Raw genomic sequence first — 8069 nt, forward strand, 5'->3', positions numbered from 1 at the left:
AAGATCATGACAGTCTTGTTTTCTAAGTCTTTTAACTGCCTTTTGATGAAAAAGAAAGATAAGGCCTTAAATTTCACTGGTGAAACCTGAAGAAGTCAAATAAAATAACTTGTATGTGCCTTCACAAGCCACAGTCAGAACACTGTCACAATCTCGACCTTTGCTCCCCAAATCCTATTTTGCAAACCAGATGCTATTTCTTTGGACATTACAGGCTATTTTCAAAATACATCAGAACTCAATAAAACATCATAGTAGCTAAATAGCACTACAGAAAACTGTTTAATATTAAAATTACATTTTGATTTTATAATTATATAAAAATTAAATCTACCCTAGAGCAAAAATTATAATTAACTACTAAAAATCGAAGAAGTGATTTTTTTTTTTTTTTTTTTTTTTTTGAGGCAGGGTCTCACTCTATGGCCCAGACTGGAGCACAGTGGTGTGATCATGGCTCACTGAAGTCTTGACCTCCTGGGCTCAAGCAATCCTCATCCTACCACCTCAACCCCTCCAGTAGGTGGGACCACAGGTGCACCCCAGTGCACCTGGTATATTAGTTTATTTTCACACTGCTATAAAGAACTACCTGAGCCTGGGTAATTTAGTAAGAAAACAGGTTTAATTGATTCACCGTTCCTCCGGGCTGGGGAGGCCTCAGGAAACTTACAATCATAGCGGAAGGCAAAGGGGAAGCAAGACACCTCTTACAAGGTGGCAGGAGAGAGAAAGAGTGAGAGGGGAACTGTCCTACACTTTTAAACCATCAGATCTCGTGAGAGCTCACTGTCATGAGAACAGGAAGGGGGAAGTCTGCCCCCATGATTCAGTCATCTCCCACCAGGCACCTCCCCTGACATGTGGAGACTGCAATTGTAGATGAGATTTGGATGTGTACACAGAGTCAAACCGTATCACCTGGCTAATTTTCTTTTCTTTCTTTCTTTTTTTTTTTTTTTGGTAGATATGGAATCTCATTATGTTTTGTTTCCCTAGATGGTCTTGAACTCCTGGGCTCAAGTAATCCGCCCACCTCGGCCTCCCAAAATGCTGGGATTACAGGTGTGAGCCAATATACCCAGCCAAGAAGTGATTTGTATAATGGCGGGATTATGAATGATTGTTTCTGTGTCTTTAATTTGATTAGTTTTTAAAAACTCATTATTTTTGATCATCATGCTATATACGATGGAGAGCAGTTTTTAATTTGTGAATGTATAAGTGAACTTGATTTGGCTGCAGATAGCAGAGAGTCATCAATCAAACTTATTGATGACTAAGTGTCCACAGGATAAAACTTCATCATAGTTGTTTCCATGGTGATGAATTATGATGTCACAAACTCATCAAGACTGTGACTCAATGAACCATCTGGACAGAGAATGAAAGGCAGTAGTTCACCAACATGTATGCCGTCTTTGTATTATATGTTATTATTAATTAAAACGAAGGGCTGAGTATTTCTCTCATTGAGATTACATGAAGATATTACGTATATTCAGACTTGTCTGAACAAGGCTATGCTGGTTTTAAATTGAAGGTTTTTACAAAGCAAAAAATTGAGAAACAGAATTTGACTTAGAATTGTGTATTCATTAGAAAAGATCTTTTCTTCTCATATTCTGAAAAGCACACTGATTAATTACAGTTAAATTCAGGCAAATTTGGCAAATTTTCATCCGTATACTTATTCTTTTATTAGTTAGTAGCCTCACTTTTCAGTTTTAGATATCGGCATTAAATATGTAAAAAAGATCTTAGTGCTCTCATGCTCAGAGATTAAGAAAATAGTTATAGATTTGAAATTAGGCACTTTCCCTGATAGTTTTTGTTGGTACATGCTTTAGGTTATGTTTCTATGAACAACCAGATGCAAATGTCCTGGCAGTCATCCTGCCTGCTTGCTGTTTGTACCATCTCCGTGGTAGCAACAATCCAAGCTGCTGGAAGCACAGACTGAGCTCTATGAGTCAATTATTTTATATACCTGGGAACGTGCAAGCCTTCCTGTTACTCTTTGATATCAATATGTAGACAGTTTGCAGCCTAGGCAACATGGTGAGACCCTATCTCCAAAATTTCCAAAAATTAGCCACCAGGTGTGGTGGTGCATGCCTGTAGTCCTAGCTACTCTGAAGGCTGAGGCAGAAGGATTCCTCAACCCCAGGAGTTTGAGGCTGCAGTGAGCTAGGATCGCACCACTGCACTCCAGTCTGGGAGATGTAGTGAGACACTGTCTTTAAAATAACAATAATAATTTTAAAACTTCAAAAATATCTAGACAATTTCTCTGCTTTGAAGCCTCTTCAAAGATCTCAAAGAGAAGCTTTACTTTGGAGTCCCAACAGAGGCCATTCAAAAACTCAGCCTGGTTTTTCAACAATAAATTAGAAATGTAATGCTAACAGTGGGTGCCAAGCATCAGGGAAAGGACATGACTGACCTTGAGTTCTAGACTAGATTTTACCAGTTTCTGACCTTCAACTCTGGTACTCGATTTTCTCATAAAAGTGAGGAAATATCTTAACCGTATCACAGAATTGATGTGAGAATTCAAAACAAAGCATTTTTAAAGCTCCTAGGTTAGTGATTGGTATAAGGTCAGTGCTTCACAAATGATAGTTATTTTTTTTTCCATTCAAAATACAGATCAAAAAGACCTTATCTCACTAACATGTCATGCAGATAAGGATTAATCTGGTTTTCTATTCCTGAAACATACAGAAGGTGACTTCTTTCTCCATCATTTCCATCTGACTACCATCTGGGAGAACACACAGCTGCTACACATCTGGTGCAACACAGGCAGATGTAGCTGTCCAGAGGGAGGAGAGTGTTTGCTTTTCTCCACCTAAACACTGACCCTCTTCTGCATAGATTCAAAGACTGTCTTCTTTCTGCAGGTTTACCTGAGTCTGGACTCAAAGAATTACCTTCATTATGAGCTAAAGGAAGTCAGGCCCATTCTTCTCCTGCCTGGCCCCTCTGGCTCTTTGGCACTTCCCACATCCTCCTCATTTGGAAAGGCTTCATCATTTTCTGGTTCACAAAGCAGCTCTGTTGTTGCTTATTTCCACTACAGGGAAAAGGTGAAATGCTTCCCTCGGGGCGCGGAACAATGGAAGTCCCTGGAAGGAAAGTCTTGAAAGAGAAACCCAAGTGGCTTCTGAGATATTCCAAAGTCCAGTTGTTTTCCCTTTTTAAAAATTTTCAGAAAAATTTTAAGATGCTCTTTGATGCCATTTCATAAAGCCTGTGATTGGGTCAAAAGTCTTAGTTCACCATGTACCACAAATAGTGTACTCTATATAACGTACGCTTGACTAAGAAAAAATAAAGATTTAGAAATAGATGTATTGAGGACATGCCATTAAAAGCAGGCTCTATTGAATCAACTGTTTTTCAGAATACTGTCAAGCTAACCTTGAACTAGTCTAATTAAGGTAGACGGTGGATTCCAAACTTGGGAAAAAGTGAGTCTAGTTAAATAACTACCCAAGGAAGAAGTGTTGGATACAAGAACTATGAGTATCTCAGAAAGTATGTCTTTTTTTTTTTTTTTTTGAGTCAGGGTCTTGCTCTATCACCCAGGCTGGAGTGCAGTGACATAATTATAACTCACCGCATTGCAACCTTGACCCCCTGGGTTCGAGCCATTCTTCTATCCAAGCCTCCCAAGTAGATAGGAGTACAAGTAAGTGCCACCATGCCCAGTTAATTTTTTCTTAATTTCATTTTTGTAGAGAGAGGATTTCCCAGGCTGGTATCAAACACTCTAACTTCCTGGCCTCAAGCAGTGCTCCCCGCTTGGCTTCCCAAAGTGCTGGCATTATAGGTATGAGGCACCACACCCAGCCTGGGTGTCTATCTTTATGCTAAATGTCCAAGCCTTTCCATTTATCTTTTGCCTCTTCATAACACTTGGCTGAGCGTTTATCAGGTCATTCACATCTTTCATTCCAGGCAAGTGGTAAACTTAGTAATATACTTCCTCTGGTGACAACAGGCAAAGGACTAGAAGCATAAGTAAAGAAATAGTAGAGTGGAATAAGTGGATTTTGACATGCAAAAAGATGCAACAAGGTGACCCTCATTAAGAAATAGACTCAGAGAGCTTGAACATGGAAGGATGCTAGGACAAGTGGCAGCTAAGGCAGAAAGACAGCCATGGTTCCAGATGTCTGGGGAAACAATGGAAGGGCAGATATTACGAAGTTTTCCATTTTGTACCAGAAGTGTCTGTATGAACACAAACTTCTAGTAAGTGTTCTTATTGTTCTGTGGGCTGATGTACATTTTTCTCCCACAATAGGCATTAGCAATCTATATATTATTTACCAAGCCTTCCTAGATAGAAGCATTTATGATTTTTTTTGTATAAATATCTTGCATTTACTAGAAAATCATGCTTTTCCAGAATGCATTTCTATTACAAAGTTTCTTAAAGTGAGAAAAAAAATGTATGGCTTTAGAAAAATCCTAGTGATTTTTTGACAGTATAGTCTGTATTGTGTGTTCTTGTCTTGGATCAATATCAATGGCACAATGCTTTGATAGTGTCTGAAGATTAAGATATGCAATACAATTTCCTCCCTTCCCTCCCTCCCTCCCTCCCTTCCTTCCTTCCTTCTTTCCTTCCTTCCTTCCCTTCTTCTTCTTTTCTTTCTTTCCTTCTTTCTTTCTTCCTCCCTCCCTCCTTCCTTCCTTCCTACTTTCCTTCCTTCCCTTCTTCTTTCCTTCCCTTCCTTCCTTCCTTCCCTCCCTCCCTCCCTCCCTCTTTCCTTCCTTCCTTCCTTCTTTCCTTTCTTTCTTTCTCTTTCTTTCTTTCTTTCTTTCTTTCTTTCTTTCTTTCTTTCTTTCTTTCTTTCTTTCTTTCTTTCTTTCTTTCTTTCTTTCTTTTCTTTCTTCTTGAGATAGAGTCTCACTTTGTCACCCAGGCAGAAGGGCAGTGGCACTATCATATTTCACTGCCACCTCAAATTCCTGGGCTCAAGGGATCCTCCCGCCTCAGCCTCTCAAGTAGTGGGGACTATAGGTGTGCTCCTCCATATGCAGTTAATTGTAGTTTTTTGTTTTCGTTTTTTTTTTTTTTTTGTAGAGACTTTGTTGCCTAGGCTGGTCTCAAACTCCTGGGCTCAAGCAATCCTCCTGGTGCAACCTCCCAAAGTGCTGGAATTATAGGAGTGAGCCACTGTGCCCAGCCCAATACCATTTTCTTATGTTTCCCATATATGCATCATTTTGCTTGCATGCAATTCTTAAGAGATGTAACATGTTTTAATCACCTATTTTTATACTTTGTAGAAGAGCCAAGGTAACATGAACTAAATCATTAAAGCAGTTGACTGGTTAGTGGATTGTGATAGGATTCAGGCATTTCCCAAAGGGGGAACCCGTATTTTGGTAATCCCAGGCATTTTAATTGTATTTTTTCTGTCCATTCCCCAATGCCACAATGAGGAACAGCATTCTTTCCTGGAAAGTCCCACAATTTTGTCAAAAGTGGAAGAGTTGCCTTTGACGAATACAAACCCAGCAATAAAGAAGAGCAGGTCTAACAAATGAGGCCACCTTGGAAAATGTCATTTTGCCCCTTTGAGCCTTGTCCGTCTTACCTTTGGAGGAGGAGATGGGACTGAATCACCCCAAAGAGCCCCAATAGCTTTAAATGTCTGTGACTGATTTTTCTCTGGAGCAAGATCAAACAAAACAGTATTTCCTAGCTGCTGCCCTTACATGTAGTGGTGATTCACAGAGAATTTGGGGAGGAAAGTAGCCATTATGGGATGCTTTGCAAAAGGCAATACCAAGATTGATCATCACCTGAGAGTGACACACTATAGTTGTTCATCTGTATCCATGACAGATTGGTCCCAGGACCCCTTGCAGATACCAAAATCCACAGATGCTCATGTCCTTCATGTAAAATGGCATAGTATTTGTATACAGCCTATGTATATCCCCCTGAATAAATCATCTCTAGATTACTTATAATACCTAGAGTTACATAAATGCTATAGAAAGTATTGTTATACTGTATTTTCAAATTTACGTTAGTTTGTTTTTTGTTTTTTTCCCCAAATATCTCTTTATCCATGGTTGGTTGAATCCACGGATGCAGAACCCATGGATATGGAGAGCTGACTGTAATAGTCAAAGACAAGAGTGGCTGGTGGTAAGCACACCATCTGTCCACAAGTGAATTTCCCCTAAGAATCCTGCTGGTACATTTCTTCGTTTCTTGAGATTATTGAACCACGTGATTTGCCTCACTGATTATTTCACCTTCTGGGTGACATGGGCTCTGAATGTGCAGTTCAAGGCCTAAATATTAGCCCTGATTCAAAATGAACATTAATCAAAAAACAAACAATGATACTGGCCAACTAACTTCTCTCACTTCTGTCCTCCCTTTTCTTTAATTCATTCCTTACCTGTTTAGAAGAGCTGAGGTTCATTTTTATCTTCTTCTTATGACAGCCAGAATTGTCATCTATTAAGATTAAGTAAGGAAGGCATAATTGATATTCACGAACCACCCCAGGACTTATCAGAAGTGCGGGTGTTTCATACGGATTACTAATTGCCTAAAATTTGGCTCTAAGCACCTGAAGATCACTAGACAGGAGAGAAGAGTTAGCTTTGTTGTACATGAGAAGAGACTGTGGGCTGTGGAGTGGGGATGTTCGCCGAGAAGTCTGCTTTGGTCTTTGGTACTAGCAGTTTTCCTTCCATATGGTTAACAAGGCAAACATTTTTATTCTTATATCCCCAGAATAAGGGCTTGAAAGGAAACAAAATCTCAAATAAATGGACTAATTTGTTGAATTCTGGACTACACCTCAGTTTATTTAAAGCAGCTTTAACAACTATCTCTGGAGCTCATAACACATATAGAGCACTATTTGTGTCACACAAAACCTTGAAATCAAAATTGCCACAGACCAAATCCAATCTGAAATGGCATTTCATTCAACGGCAGCTTTGTGTCACAAGAACCTGCTTCTGTTTTTCTAACATGGGTATGATGCCTATTCAAAAGCAGCCGAGTGATTTACTTATTTTTTCATTATGCTTGTGGATTTGCATAGATTCCGAAGGGGCATCTTCTGGGAGGTCTAAGAGTTTATAGAAAGACTAATTTCCTGACTGGGCATGATGGCTCATGCTTGTAATCCCATCACTTTGGGAGGCCAAGGCAGGAAGATCACTTGAGACCAGGAGTTCGAGACCAGCCTGGCCAACATGGTGAAATCCTGTCTCTACTAAAACTACAAAAATTAGCTGTGTGTGGTGGCACATGCCTGTAATCCCAGCTACTTGGGAGACTAAGGCACAAGAATTGCTTGAACCAGAGAGGTGGAGATTGCAATGAGCCAAGATTGAGCCTCTGTACTCCAACCTGTACTCCTCTGTCTTTAAAAAAAAAAAAAAAAAAAAAAGAAGAAGAAGATTGATTTCCTGTAGACAGAAGGAGTGTTTATATTGGCAGCAGCAATGCAGATCAAAACTTTGGGGTCACCCTCTTAAATATCTTATTCGTATTCCTTCTTGGGTTACTAGAGTCAAGGAGAAAAATGAGTAAAAGGCTTAAGAGGATTCTCATTTCCATGCAAAGCTCCTCCACACTCCTGGGAAAAGGTTAAGATCAGGAAGGAAGGTGAGACAATATAAACCTCAGCACTATTCAGTAAGATAGCCATGGGGAAAAATATGGTATGTTTTTCTTAATTCATATCCAAGGACATGTAGCGCTCAGAAAACTAAAATACTTTTATTTTATTTTATTTTTTTTATTTTTTGAGACAGAGTCTCACACTGTCATGTGGGCTGGAGTGCAGTGGCTCAATCTCAGCTCACTGCAACCTCCACCTCCCAGGTTCAAGTGATTCTCCTTGCCTCAGTCTCCCACGTAGCTGGGATTACAGGCGCCCACCACTACACCCGGCTAATTTTTTTTGTATTTTTAGTAGAGATGGGGTTTCACTATGTTGGCCAGGCTTGTCTGACCTCCTGACCTTGTGATCCACCTGCATTGGCCTCCCAAAGTGCTGGGATTACAGGCA

The 8069-nt window shown here is 39.8% G+C and overlaps 1 long non-coding RNA gene across 1 annotated transcript; it reads left to right on the plus strand.

Moving 5' to 3' along the window:
• The first annotated feature begins 1374 nt into the window (after nt 1–1374).
• On the plus strand, nt 1375–3355 carry LOC144330599 (uncharacterized). The gene is made up of 3 exons (XR_013396876.1): nt 1375–1410; nt 1851–2061; nt 3086–3355. It is a non-coding gene; the product is annotated as an uncharacterized LOC144330599 (long non-coding RNA).
• Nucleotides 3356–8069: the final 4714 nt, after the last annotated feature.

The sequence above is a fragment of the Macaca mulatta genome, chromosome 8, assembly GCF_049350105.2.
Source record: "Macaca mulatta isolate MMU2019108-1 chromosome 8, T2T-MMU8v2.0, whole genome shotgun sequence".
NCBI classification, from domain to species: Eukaryota; Metazoa; Chordata; class Mammalia; order Primates; family Cercopithecidae; genus Macaca; species Macaca mulatta.